This window comes from Neoarius graeffei, chromosome 7 (assembly GCF_027579695.1).
Source record: "Neoarius graeffei isolate fNeoGra1 chromosome 7, fNeoGra1.pri, whole genome shotgun sequence".
Lineage (NCBI taxonomy): Eukaryota > Metazoa > Chordata > Actinopteri > Siluriformes > Ariidae > Neoarius > Neoarius graeffei.
Genome location: NC_083575.1, coordinates 88763805 through 88779450, shown reverse-complemented (window position 1 = coordinate 88779450; position 15646 = coordinate 88763805).

Sequence of the window (15646 nt, the reverse complement as noted above, 5' to 3'; positions counted from 1 at the left end):
CAGTGTTCTAGTCTTTTCAGACTGGATTTTAATGACATTGTATTCATCTGTTGAGAATGCTCACATTCTAGTTGTACTGATATATATAGGACTAATTCAGCAACTAAATGTAGTATTTGGATTTTAAGAGGCACAACCTGTAGCAAAATATCTCTTTAATATGTTTGTCAACTTTTGTAAGAGTTAACATCAGGCCTTGCAGCACAAATCAGATCAGTGTCAATATATACTATAAGAGTCAAGGACAATAAATCACTGTAGATGAGAGTATTCCGATGTGTTGAGAAATACAGGAGGACTCACTTATTGCATGCAGTGGAGTGTGGTATAGTCATTCATTCAGCTAATGTTTATTGACATCATTTGGATGATTAGCATCCTGCATTCATCATGAATCCATGGTCAAATTCATTTATTTCTAAAACCATCATAATTCAACATGCTGCACATTGTTTCCTAATGGACAATATTGGAAAAGGCCTGTTAACTGCTTGACACGTTCTAAAAAGTTTCAAGGGCACTCATTTAACAGCAAGGTAATAGACTTCTCAATACAAGCCTTTCTACTCTATGTTAGCCCATTTTCTTGACCATCAGGGGAGCTATAAAAATTTCAGCATCATCATGAGTCATATTATGGAAATCAGCAGTTGATTCACTTTAAAAGGCTTCAGTCATTAATCAATCATTACTGTAGCAATGACTTCATTATTTCCATCATTACTGGACTGCTGACTCCTTTAGGTGACAGACACCATACTGGATCTATAAGTAGAAGCTCATGCAGCAAATCAGAGTTGTTTAAGGTGTTTGTGTGAAGAGCAAGTGTTAGAGGACTGGTGTGGTAGATGGTGAGAAATCTGCTCTCTAGCACAAATCAGCTGTTAACATCCAGTATGCCAAGAGTGAGACAATGGAGGTGTGAGTTATCAATAATACTTCTATACATTTCTGACATGCCATTTCAGTAGGGTGTCAAGTACACTGTTAGCGTTGCATGTATCCATGTACCTCCCACAGCTGCATGTTATTTTAGTGTATAAAATCCCTCTTTTGTCAGCACAAGTGTTTGCTGTTATAAAAAATAGTATCAGCAAGTGTTAAACCAGCATGTTGATTTTTGTTTGTTTGCCATCCAGTGGAAGTCTCTTGGGTTTTGTTACCTCTCACTGGCTTCCCTGGCTAATTCATTCATCAGTTCTATGGCTGGCCACGCATCCTGTGCATTTGCCAGTGAAAGTGCAAGTGCATTGTTTGTAACAATGAGCTCTTGCTCACTACAATCCATTTACAAAGGGACAATCTTTTGCATAAATGTGCAAAACTTGGCACAGTGCTCAGCATAAATGAGTACACCCCCTTTGAAAAGTAACATTTTAAACAATATCTCAATGAACACAAACAATTTCCAAAATGTTGACAAGACAAAGTTTAATATAACATCTGTTTAACTTATAACAGAAAAAAGTAAGGTTAATAATATAACTTAGATTGCACATTTTTCAGTTTTACTCAAATTAGGGTGGTGCAAAAATGAGTACACCCCACAACAAAAACTACTACATGTAGTACTTTGTATGGCCTCCATGATTTTTAATGACAGCGCCATGTCTTCTAGGCATGGAATGAACAAGTTGGTGACATTTTGCAACATCAATCTTTTTCCATTCTTCAACAATGACCTCTTTTAGTGACTGGATGATGGATGGAGAGTGATGCTCAACTTGTCTCTTCAGAATTCCCCATAGGTGTTCGATTGGGTTCAGATCAGGAGACGTACTTGGCCACTGAATCACTTTCACCCTGTTCTTCTTCAGAAATCCAACAGTGGCCTTAGATGTGTGTTTAGTCATGTTGGAAAAGTGCACGACGACCAAGGGCATGGAGTGATGGTAGCATCTTCTCTTTCAGTATAGAGCAATATGTCTGTGAATTCATGATGCCATCAATGAAATGCAGCTCCCTGACACCAGCAGCACTCATGCAGCCCCACATAAGGACACTGCCACCACCATGTTTCACTGTAGGCACCTTGCAGTTTTCTTTGTATTCCTCACCTTTGCAACACCATACAGTTTTGAAGCCATCAGTTCCAAAAACATTTATCTTGGTCTCCTCACTCCAGAGTATAGAGTCCCAGTAGTCTTCATCTTTGTCAGCATGGGCCCTGGCAAACTCTAGGTGGGCTTTTTTGTGCCTGGGCTTTAGGAGAGGCTTCTTTCGTGGATGGCATCCATGCATGCCATTCCTCTACAGTGTACGTCATATTGTGTCACAGGAAATAGCCACCCCAGTTTTGCTTTCTACTTCTTTAGATAACTGCAGTGAACTTGCATGCCGATTTTCTTCAACCCTTCTCATCAGAAGACGCTCCTGTCGAGGTGTTAACTTCCGTGGACGACCTGGACGTCTCTGTGAGATGGTTGCAGTTCCATCTTTCTTAAATTTTTGTACCACTTTTGCTACAGTATTCTGACTGATAAGTAAAGCTTTGCTGATCTTCTTGTAGCCTTCACCTTTGTGGTGTAAAGAAATTATTTTCTTTGGGGAATTCTGAAAAGACAAGTTGAGCATCGCTCTCCATCCAGCATCCAGTCACTAAAAGAGGTCATTGTTGAAGAATGGAAAAAGATTGATGTTGCAAAATGTCGCCAACTTGTTCATTCCATGCCTAGAAGACTTGGTGCTGTCATTAAAAATCATGGAGGCCATACAAAGTACTAGCTGTAGTAGTTTTTGTTGTGGGGTGTACTCATTTTTGCACCACCCTAATTTGAGTAAAACTGAAAAAATGTGTAATCTAAGCTATATTATTAACCTTACTTTCCCATTATAAGTTAAACAGATGTTATATTAAACTTTGTCTTGTCAACATTTTGGAAATTGTTAGTGTTCATTGAGATATTGTTTAAAATGTTACTTTTCAAAGGGGGTGTACTCATTTATGCTGAGCACTGTATATGCTTTATTGGGGAAAATCCAAAGAATCAGAATACAAGTCAATAGCAAAGGTCAAAATACAAGCAGGTATAATTAAACATTTCTCATCTCATCTCATTATCTCCAGCCACTTTATCCTGTTCTACAGGGTCGCAGGCAAGCTGGAGCCTATCCCAGCTGACTACAGGCGAGAGGCGGGGTGCACCCTGGACAAGTCGCCAGGTCATTAGGGCTTAGTTAAACATTTATAAGCCATATTTGGAAATGAAGGAAACAAGCAGAAGATCTTAACTAGGAGAAGGCAGAGCTTAGAAAAACAAAGTTTAGACTTCATGAAACAAAAGCAAGACTTTGCAAAACATCAAAGATGCATATTTAAACTATTCAGTGATTACTACAGAACAGATGAGCACAATCAGGCAACAAACCAATGACAGGACAATGGCAGAGTCAGGACTTGAGCAGAAACCAAAGCAAGCACAACTACATTGCATTCGTTGCCGTGGAGATGATGGCAGAGACACTGAGTGCGTTTACATGCACATAGAAAAAATCGAATTTCTACCGTAGCTCGACTGAAATCGAAGTTCTAAATGCCATGGATACACCTTAGCTCAGCTGAAATCGAACCGAACTAGATTTCTTGTAATCGAGCTACGCGACCTAGATTATGCGATTGTAGCCGAGCTACTTAGTGCATGTAACCCTATCGAGCTACGTAGTTGAGCTACTTACTTCCCTTCCGGAAGTGACGAGTGATGAGACCACAAGCGGGAAACACAACAGCCTCGGTCGGCATGACAACAGTAGTAGTAGCAAGCAGCAGAAGAGGTCAGGAGGAACAAGGAGACAAAAAACAAAAACAATTGAACTTTTTGTGTGTTTATTAAGACATAAGTTAAATTGTAAGCAAAAAATGGACTTTAGAAAAATATACAATTGTGCAAAATAAGTTGTCTTACAAAACAGTGGTCTGTGCAGGACAGTTTGTAGCCAACAGGTGGCAATGACATGTGGTGTGAATGTAAAGGGGAAAATCACTCCTCTTCTTCATGATGACAACCGGAAGTGTACCAACACGATGGGGCATGTAGTGCCACCTGTGGCTCGGGTGCACAATGTACCTCACACAATAGCTCGATTTCCTTGTGTGCATGTAGGATTGGATTTCTCTGGCACCCCTGCTGGGACCCTTAGCTCGATTACCGACAGTAGCTCGATTTGGATGTGCATGTAAAAGCACTGACTGTGACATTGTCATATCCTGAAACAATCTTACTGGCTAATGACTCCTTGCAGGACTGATTTAAAGAGACACCTAATGGCATTTTCAACAATTTCATTAGGGCCTGAGCACTGGTGGTGCAAGGCCCGATTGTTTTCCACACATCAGTCCTGGCCACCGCTACTCAGGGATAGAGGCTTGATGCCAGGTGTGTCCAGTGGACTCCATAGCACCCCCATATGTCATTGAGGCTTCTGCTGGGTATATAGTTTCACCTATCCATGTCAAATTTGGTATGTGTGTGAGGTGCCACAAAACAAACAAAATTGCAATATACATTGCCTTAGCCATACTCAACAGGAAGTGAGTTATTTTTGGTTTTGTGCGTTTTGACACATGTTACATTTTGACGTACTCGGTGGTTTGTTGGATTCATGCCACATTTGGTATACATGATGTCAAGATGTTGCAAGATGTTGAAAAGGCGAAGCAATAAATTTATATGCTAAGCCACGCAAACAGGAAATGTGTCATAAATTCACCAAGCATTGCCTGATATGGCTCCAACTTCAAAGGTTATAGGATATGATGGTTCTGATGATATCCACATGCCCAAAGTGACCCTCTGGTATAGCACCACCATTTGGCAACAGAAAGGGTGGCTTTTTCATCAATATCTGCTATACCGCTCATAGACGGTTCATCAGATTCATTCCAGATTTGGATGACCATGTGTGACAGGTCATGGAACAGGAGGTGCTCGGGCCCTTCATTACTGCTTGTGGCTATATTATAATAATTATGTTAATTTGGGTGAAAACCCATCACAGTCATCCTATGAAAGTTTTTTTTTTGTTTGATTGTTTGTCTTTTTTATGATTGACTTTATAAAAGGTTACAATAACAACATTTCCACATCCTCGACAGTTTTATTTTTCTGCAGGCTCAAACACCATTTATCTGTGCTGAAAGATATATCAAAATTGAGCCATGATGGATGTTCAGATGTAAGTTGCTCCATAGACGAAGACAAAGTTGAAACCATTACTTGGTGATACGCTATTAAGTATTTGTTTCATACTGTACTGTTAACAGAAATCTCATCTCATCTCATTATCTCTAGCCGCTTTATCCTTCTACAGGGTCGCAGGCAAGCTGGAGCCTATCCCAGCTGACTATGGGCGAAAGGCGGGGTACACCCTGGACAAGTCGCCAGGTCATCACAGGGCTGACACATAGACACAGACAACCATTCACACTCACATTCACACCTACGGTCAATGTAGAGTCACCAGTTAACCTAACCTGCATGTCTTTGGACTGTGGGGGAAACCGGAGCACCCGGAGGAAACCCACGCGGACACGGGGAGAACATGCAAACTCCACACAGAAAGGCCCTCGCCGGCCCCGGGGCTCGAACCCAGGACCTTCTTGCTGTGAGGCGACAGCGCTAACCACTACACCACCGTGCCGCCCTGTTAACAGAAATCAACCTGGGAAAATAAAATGTGCCTCTGGTGATTGGAGCCCTGAGAAAAGACTCCTAAAATGAGTAATCAGGAAACAGATGCTTTATAATACAACTCATGCAAGTTTCAGAAAGGTTGAATATGGAGGTTGTTTGTTTCCCCATCTGTTGCCAACTCTGCCAGGCTGCAGATGCATTGTGACCTGCCCTGCACACGCTTGAGTGTGTAATGAGCTGCTAATTACAGACAGCAGCAGCAGCAGCTGCATTTAGTCCAGCTGCTAATATCACTCTGGCAGGGAGAAGTGTATCAGCACCACATACAAAACTACAACAATCCTTCATCAGGACAACCAACACAAATCAGTGGCTTCGATAAGAGCCCCCCCATGATTATAGAGCAATTAGTTTTGGTCCATGAATTTGATTGGTCAAACGACGTTCCAAGAGTGCCTGTATTTCCTATTCACTGTCTGTCACTCCACTTGTCTGTGTCCACCATGTAAAATTCCACTTTTAAGTTTGAAATGGTTATTACAGTACACTAATGGTTAAAATGATACGTTAAATGGTTAAAATTTGAGGACTCTAACTTTTGGCCTAAAACATGAATACATGTCAGATGAAAATGAAAAGGAAGAAGGGATGGCAATATTCCCAGAAGCACCTTTAATGGGAATATAAATCAGTGCAAGCTAGGTAGTGAGATAGCTGACATTGCTATAAAATGAATGTGGCTTTTTCACAATCTATTTCTGCTCGTGGAGCAAAAATAAACAGAACATTTGGCCAAATTGTGTCCAAAATGTGACTCACTGTCAGTGTCATATTAATTTCTTGATTATAGAACTGTTGTATAAAAGCAATATTGCAATATTGCACTTTCAATTGTATGGTTATTATTACCCACTACACTCACTCTATGGGATCATGCCTACAGACAAATCAGTATCAGTATCAACTACTGTCTGTTTAAAAGCTAATTTGGGTAGATTTATGTCTATTTTGTCTGTATTTGTTTCTGTGTAGTGCCATGTGATGGTCCGTCATCCCATCCAGGCTAAATTATCCCTGTCTCTGTCCCTTACACACGGGATATTCCCAGGATAGGCTCCAGATCCTGTGAGCATGACCAGGAAAAAGCTTTTACTGAAGATGCAGTAACAAATGAATGCCTGTTTTGTAGCTGTCCAATTAAAGTGTGACATCCACTGTGTGAGGAAATCACACTCAGCTGTGATTTAAATTTCTTTTTGCAGACTGACTGTGTTTACTGCTGTGATTATTAAACTGACTCCTTAAACAACATAATCTTTGCAGGGCATTTGTAATATTCTATCCATCCATCCATTATCTCTAACCACTTATCCTGTGCAGGGTCGCGGGCAAGCTGGAGCCTATCCCAGCTGACTATGGGTGAGAGGCGGGGTACACCCTGGACAAGTCACCAGATCATGGCAGGACTGACACATAGAGACAAACAACCATTCACACTCATATTCACACCTATGGTCAATTTAGAGCCACCACTTACAGTAACCTAACCTGCATATCTTTGGACTGTGGGGGAAATCAGAGCACCCAGAGGAAACCTACATAAACACAGGGAGAACATGCAAACTCCACACAGAAAGGCCCCTGTCGGCCACTGAGCTTGAACCCAGAACCTTCTTGCTGTGAGGTGACAGTGCTAACCACTACACCACCGTGCCGCCCCATTTGTAAAATTAAATGCCGCCCCATTTGTAATATTAATATAAAGTAAATAATTAAAAAAAATTACACATCATGTTAGTTAAATATATTTAACAGTAATTCCACAAAATCGAGCTGATAGCCAACGAGGTGCGTAGCACTGAGATGGCTAGAAGCCATGTACAATGAGATTGAGTGGAATAACTGTTTTATTCTATCCACATTCACTGGATTTTGAGAAACAGAGTATTTTTATTTTTTGCAAATTCGATAAATAAAAACTTTATAGAATACGTCCGACAAAATCATTTCTGCTTAGAACGTAAAGAAACTGGCAAAATGACAGTAGCAAATTGTGAAAAATACGATAATAATAATTCTTCCATCCATTATCTGTAGCCGCTTATCCTGTTCTACAGGGTCACAGGCAAGCTGGAGCCTATCCCAGCTGACTATGGGTGAGAGGCGGGGTACACCCTGGACAAGTCGCCAGGTTATCGCAGGGCTGACACATAGACACAGACAACCATTCACACCTACGGTCAATTCAGAGCCACCAATTAGCCTAACCTGCATGTCTTTGGACTGTGGGGGAAACCAGAGCACCCGGAGAAAACCCACACAGACATGGGGAGAACATGCAAACTCCACACAGAAAGGCCCCCGTCAGCTGCTGGGCTCGAACCCAGGACCTTCTTGCTGTGAGGCAACAGTGTGAACCACTACACCACTGTCCTGCCCTAATAATAATTCTTGAAAAATTAAAAAAAGATATGTTCTTAACATCAAATACTTTTATTCCATATTTTGTTGCTTTTTTTTTTGTATTTTTGGGGGGTTTATTTTCAAGTAGTTTTTATTTCATCCTCAGTTGGTTCAATAACACACTCCGCCATTTTGTTTTTCTCTACTCACAGTATATGAGCTGATAGCCTAGCAGTAGAGTAGCCAATCAGAGCGTGTGATTGCTCATATCCAGTGAATGTGGATAGAATAATTATGATTTCTTTCAGTCGAGCTGTCAAAGTACTGTATATTACTGGCAGAAAATGTTCATTTTGGCTAAAATGAAATTTTTAGTCTTTTTGGCTGTTTAAATTGAGCTATAGCAGCACCTGAAGAGTTTCTGCCACACATTTCTGTTGTTGTGTGAACAAATTTTATATGTTTGCCAGAGATGTACCGTATGATGATCTTTCACTCAAAAATATGAGCCTCAGTTTGTCTCTGTGAACTTCACTGATAGTTCACAGAAGCTGCAGATTTTCCACCTGGTGAAGGACCATAATCATATTGTACCTGATGTAATGTGCTGTCGCTAATGTAGCCTGAAACCAGCTGGTGTGTCACTGGACAGAGGACAACACAGTAGAGGGGCCAAATAGGCTTAATGGCTGATGGGCCTTACATAAGTTCAAATCAGTTATAATACTGTAGATATGAGTTTTAAGATTTGGAGTATAGAAGTCTATTTACTTACTTACTTACTTACTTACTTACTAACCCTTAAAATGTTTAAAACCCTTTAACTTCATGATTGTTTTCAGGATATTATTTAACAACCTGCAAAATGGATTTAAATATTGATAGCAGTTTTAGATGTTTATTCATTTTATTTGGTAATCTCAAATAAAAGCAGTATTGGATAATATGCTGAACTTGATTTATATATCTCATCTCATTATCTGTAGCCGCTTTATCCTTCTACAGGGTCGCAGGCTAGCTGGAACCTATCCCAGCTGACTACGGGCGAAAGGCGGGGTACACCCTGGACAAGTCGCCAGGTCATCACAGGGCTGACACATAGACACAGACAACCATTCACACTCACATTCACACCTACGGTCAATTTAGAGTCACCAGTTAACCTAACCTGCATGTCTTTGGACTGTGGGGGAAACCGGAGCACCCGGAGGAAACCCACGCGGACACGGGGAGAACATGCAAACTTCACACAGAAAGGCCCTCGCCGGCCCCGCGGCTCGAACCCAGGACCTTCTTGCTGTGAGGCGACAGCACTAACCACTACACCACCGTGCCGCCCCTTGATTTATATATATGGAGGATATTACATGGTTGCACGAAGATATGCAGTTTATCTTCGAGTGGTGAATGTATGTTTCATGAGTGAGTGAAGTGAACAAATATCTTCATGCCACTGTGTAATGTTCTTTATATTATATGGACACATCCACAAAAAACAAGTTAATCAAAAGGATTTTAATTTTGAACCAGTTCGCCATTTTGACAACGTGCATCTAGTCAGCAAGAAAACACTGTAAGTGATGTCATCGGAGTGAAATATCGGAAATTATTATATATACAGGACACTTTTTTGATGGAAAAAAAAACATACTCTAGTCCCTTCTAGCAGGTTTCATTAATTTGGTTTGATAGCATGCAATATTGTGAGCATATCGCTTATCCTATGTGTATTATGCCACTCTACCCAATGGAGAGTGTTGAATATGGTTTGTTATTGCATGGTTGTCAAGACAACATGATGTCACACATCAAAGAGGTAAAACTGCCACGCTAGCGAGCGACTGTGACAATATGGAAACAAACATGGCCGCCAGGTTTGTTTCATTAAATATGGAAGATTTTGAGAGAATTTTGAAAGAGAAAAACGTGTTGAACACCCAAAAGGAATGTATAATAATAATAATAATAATAATAATAATAATAATAATAATAATAATGGCTTTTTATCGTGGCATATTCCATTCAGCTACTCGTCTTTGACTTGTTCAGTATCATGCTAGCTGAATGGAATATATCTGATATACCACTCAACGCCAGCCAATATAATTTAAATATGTCACTCAGATCCACAATGTATTTCGTATGAAAAATGTGAGTTTTTCAACACGAGAAGATAAACTTCATATCTTCAAGCCAACGTGTGATTTTTTTTTTATGATGAAGACACATTCACAAACAAAAAGTACCCAAATTTATCAAAACAATTCACGATTTCCTCATGAGTGACATATAGAGAAATATGTCACGGTTGCTGTTCTCAATGTCTTGGATGTACTGTAGCTCATATGAAAAATATGAGTGGCGTATTTCCCAGTAAAACACTCATGTCTCTGTAATATAAATTGAAGCTGTAACATTTCAGAACCAAAAGTATAACAAAAAAATGGACACACCTGGCACCCATATGTGCTTTTTGAATGATAAATTTATCCCTCCTTTGCTGTTACAAGAAACTCCACTCTTCTGGGAAGCCTTCCCACTAGATTTTGGATTGTGGCTGTGGGGACGTGTTTTCATTTAGCCACAAGAGAAAGTTCCAGTTCATCCCAAAGGTGTTCAGTGGGGTTGAGGTCAGGGGTCTGTGTGGGACACTCGAGTTCTTCTCCTTCAAACTTGATACGCCAAGTATTTATGGACCTCGCCTTGTGCACAGGAGCATTGTCATGCTGGAACAGGTTTGGGTCTCTTAGTTCCACTGAAGGGAAATTGTAAACCTCCAGCATACAAAGACATTCTTTACAATTATGTGCTTCCATCTTTGTGGCAACAGTTTGGTGAAGAACCATATATGGGTGAGAATGTCAGGGAGTAAATGGACACTTCCATACACACTTGCATACACAAATTTGATGTTTGATGTATTAATGAGGAAAAAAAACCCCTGCAAACTGGATATGTTTAAAGATAATTTCCAAAGTCTCTTTTTCCCTTCTTCCTATAGAACTTTTACTCTGAGCACACGAGATGTTGTAATTTTCATCCAAGGAAGGTGATGAGATAAATCAGGAGCATATTACTGACTTACTGATTGTGTTGGATCATGCTCAGCATTTGTCTTTTTGGACAAGTGAACTTGTAGCAGACTGGACCAATTCCATAGGGGATATTCATCCATTTTGGAATATTCAAAAAAAAAATTGCCAGAACTGGGACCAGCTAAGGACAGGGCTAAGCTACATTGGCTGATAAAAAGACATCATCAATATAAGGTTTCATTTTGGACCAGATTATTTGCTGTTAAAAAATAGTATTTATTTATTTATTTACTTACTGGAACCAAGTGCAACAGCACCACCAACAGTCATCAGAACAATCCACAAAATGGTATAAACAAGTGAAGCTGGGGATGATTTCTTTCTAGTCCCAGCATGTACAGGTACAATATGTATATGTTATTTTGATTTTTTTAATCTTTCTTGAATCCATGCTATATAATCATCTCATCTCATTATCTCTAGCCACTTTATCCTGTTCTACAGGGTCGCAGGCAAGCTGGAGCCTATCCCAGCTGACTATGGGCGAATGGCGGGGTACACCCTGGACAAGTCGCCAGGTCATCACAGGGCTGACACATAGATACAGACAACCATTCATACTCACATTCACACCTACGGTCAATTTAGAGTCACCAGTTAACCTAACCTGCATGTCTTTGGACTGTGGGGGAAACCGGAGCACCCAGAGGAAACCCACGCGGACACGGGGAGAACATGCAAACTCCGCACAGAAAGGCCCTCATTGGCCACAGGGCTCGAACCCGGACCTTCTTGCTGTGAGGCGACAGCGCTAACCACTACACCACCGTGCCACCCATGCTATATAATATTAAAATTAATGTACAATACAGTGTCTATTGTACATGCATTTTCCTTTTCTGTTGTAATTAATTACTATGTTCAGCCAGAGACACAATGCAAAAAAAACAACAACTTAAAATCTGTTAATTATCTGTTAGTTATCTTCGCATTAAATTTATTAATAGTCTGCATAATTATTGTCTTTGTATTTAGTTACGGCAACAATTTTGATCCTATTGTAGCCGTAATTAAATACAGCGTTATGCATAGTTATGCATACTATTAATTGATTTATGGTGAATATAATTGACAGACAATCAACAGATTTATTTTTTTTTAAATTGTGTATATTTTTAGTCTTTTGTATTTGTATTATTTGTATCTGTACATGCATGACCCCACCAGTTCTGCTGATCAACTTATGTTTAAATAAAGTTATTCATTCATTCACAATCATATTCTGGCACTCCAAAAATGTAGAATTCTCTCTCTCTCTCTTTCTTCTGTGAAGTGTAACAATAGCTTAATTTCTATGCCTACTAAAACTGTGACTCATTTATCTGTGAAATTGCTTTTGACTTCTGATATCTACATTTGTCCTGATGGAATCAGATCATGTGTTGATTTCATTTTAGTCTGAATAAAGTCTGAAGCCATATCATCCAGTATGTTCAATTTCCATGTGTCCTTTGAAAACACACTTCATTTTGTTTAAAGTCATTGAAGTGTCTGAGGTTCAGCAGGAGGTTTTTCCCCCCTGTAAACCAGGGCTTTGAAATAGGTTCCCAATTACCATCATTCATAGCAGCATGTAGACAGAAACCACTTTAGCCGAGCCTTGCAGCTTTTCTGATTGCAGATGGATGACATTGTGGTGAAGTTCGGTGTTTGTGCTTGTGGCAGGCAATCCCTTTTGTGCTTAGTGAAGCTGATGACCAGCTGCTGCTCTCTCCAGCGTCTTGAGTCTGTTGCAGCCGGCACATCTGCATCATCTTAGTCTGAGTAAAGTGATAGATTCACTTTGACTTCTATACATCTAACACCAGGACTATTTTCAACTCTGCAAATAAAATCTAATCTTCTCTTTTTTTTAAAGGTGCTGATGGCAAAGGTTGAATTCTGGGCAAAATGTTCTCTTTCTATTGCTGCTGGAGTTTCTAGATGTTTTGCTGCACACACACACACACACACACACACACACACACACACACACACACACACACACACACACACACACAGTGTATCCTAGGTGTGAATGCTTTGCCCAGATAAAATGCGTTCCACATTCTATGATTCTGGAGATTGCCGAAGCAAGTGAGCAACAATATCACGTGACCACTGTGGGGCGTGTTTGACCTATTTTTAACCAAAACAAGTCGTTGTGGGCAAACACGGCAGACTCCACTCTCCTGCCAGCTAAAGCCAGCAGAAAAGAAAAGGAAAGCCTGCCTAGTGAGTGCAACTGCAAGATAGAGCAAGGTTAGATGACGTCATTTTTCGGGACAGATAACTAAATCATTCTAGCCAGCAGTGGCGGCTGCTGGTTTTTAAAACAGGGGAAGCCCATTTTACGCATTCATCGTAAAACCTGTAGGCCGGATATCAAAGCATAGAAAGGTGTGCCCCATTAGCATAGTGAACTAGACAACCCTACCTAGTGGCAGAAAGTATTTTTGCTTGTACATTTCATGTTATAGTCTGGCTTGCCAGGCTAGTGCCTCATATCCTTAATCAAAAATATCAAACATCCAAAAATCACTGGCTATTCAACGAAGAGCCTTGAACATCATACCCTGATATGCAACACAGAGTCTTTAACACAACACCCAGCTGTGCAACACATCCTTAAACATCTTCTGCAACACAGTCTGGAAATTCATAACCAGGTAGGCTATGCAACACACAGAACCTTGAATATTATACCCAGGTATAACCTATAACACAGAGCCCACCATTCTCTTAACATTACTGAACAATATACACACTTCAGATTCATGAACATTATATGATGCACACTATCTCATCTCATTATCTCTAGCCACTTTATCCTTCTACAGGGTCGCAGGCAAGCTGGAGCCTATCCCAGCTGACTATGGGCGAAAGGCGGGGTACACCCTGGACAAGTCGCCAGGTCATCACAGGGCTGACACATAGACACAGACAACCATTCACACTCACATTCACACCTACGGTCAATTTAGAGTCACCAGTTAACCTAACCTGCATGTCTTTGGACTGTGGGGGAAACCGGAGCACCCGGAGGAAACCCACGCGGACACGGGGAGAACATGCAAACTCCACACAGAAAGGCCCTCGCCGGCCACGGGGCTCGAACCCAGGACCTTCTTGCTGTGAGGCGACAGCGCTAACCACTACACCACCGTGCCGCCCATGATGCACACTATTTATACACAAATTCTGCCCTCCGCTCCTTTTCCAGAAAATGGTCTGTGACCCTGTCATACTAGCTGGTTGTGCTTTCCAGAGACTTCACCAATTTCTGTTAGCAGCTAGCACTGCAGATCCCAATAAGGCTCAAGCTTGCCTACAACCAGATTGAACTACAAATGAAATAAACGAGTGAATTCACGAAGGATCAAACTGATAGAATGGATGAAAGTTAACGGAGCACAACGAGCAATATTTATAAATATTACTTGTTGTGCTCCGTTAACTTTCATCCATTCTATCAGTTTGATCATTCGTGAATTCACTCGTTTATTTCATTTGTAGTTCAATCTCAGCAAAATCCCCAGTGTTGAATTGACACCCAGAGTGTTGATTTAACACCCTACTGTGTTTATACGTGTCCAATTGGACACAAATGAACTCTGAAAGTGTTAATTCAACACTGGGGAATTTGCTGTGTACATTTATTTACAGAGTAATGTACAGAGACATCAATGAGAAGAAACGTTTATATGAAAAGAAATTCGGACAGCACTTTGGCACACGACTACACTTTCTCGACATCCGCTAGGGACTGATCATGCTTCCGTGTTCCTCGCCGACGCCGAAGTACAGAGCCCGCCCTCCTCATGTCTTTAACACTACCTCCAATAATCCTTCATCAGCCCGGCTTCTTGTCCCTCCCACTGTCTCGTTTAGTCCCAGAGAAGCCCGGCTTCCCTGGAAGTGATGATTTTGTCGATTTTAACCAATAACAACTAGCCGAAATTGGCTGTTCAGAGCCGTCTCATAGACTGCAACGGAAACCTGGCTGCCAGCACATAGAGCCCATTGAAATAAGAAAGGTTACAGCCAGTGTTGCCAGATTGGGTGGTTTTAAGTGCATTTTGGCGGGTTTTGAACATATTTTGGCTGGAAAACGTCAGCAGTATCTGGCAACGCTGGTTACAGCCTGGCAGCAAAGGTGATTCTCGTAGCGAACTGCAAGTTCGTCAGACATCACTCAAATAAGTTACAGGATAGTTATGAACGTAAATACAATCTTGGGCATATATTATGTTATGCAAGTTATTGTTTTATTGAGAATTCAGCGTCATAGATGCCGCAGTTTGGGGAGAGAATTTTAGGGGAAGATCGGCTTCCCTTGTTGTCTCTGAGAAATCGCCCCTGCTAGCCAGTGCTTAGCTACCTTATCCTTAGAATGCATGGGCTCAACTCAGGCACAGTAGCGAGTATAGAGTTATACACCTAATGTTTTAATCTTACAGAGAAAAAACGATAACACAAAAGCAGTAACAAAGAAAAGATATAAATATTCGCCTTTTGTTTCATGGATCTATTCATGAA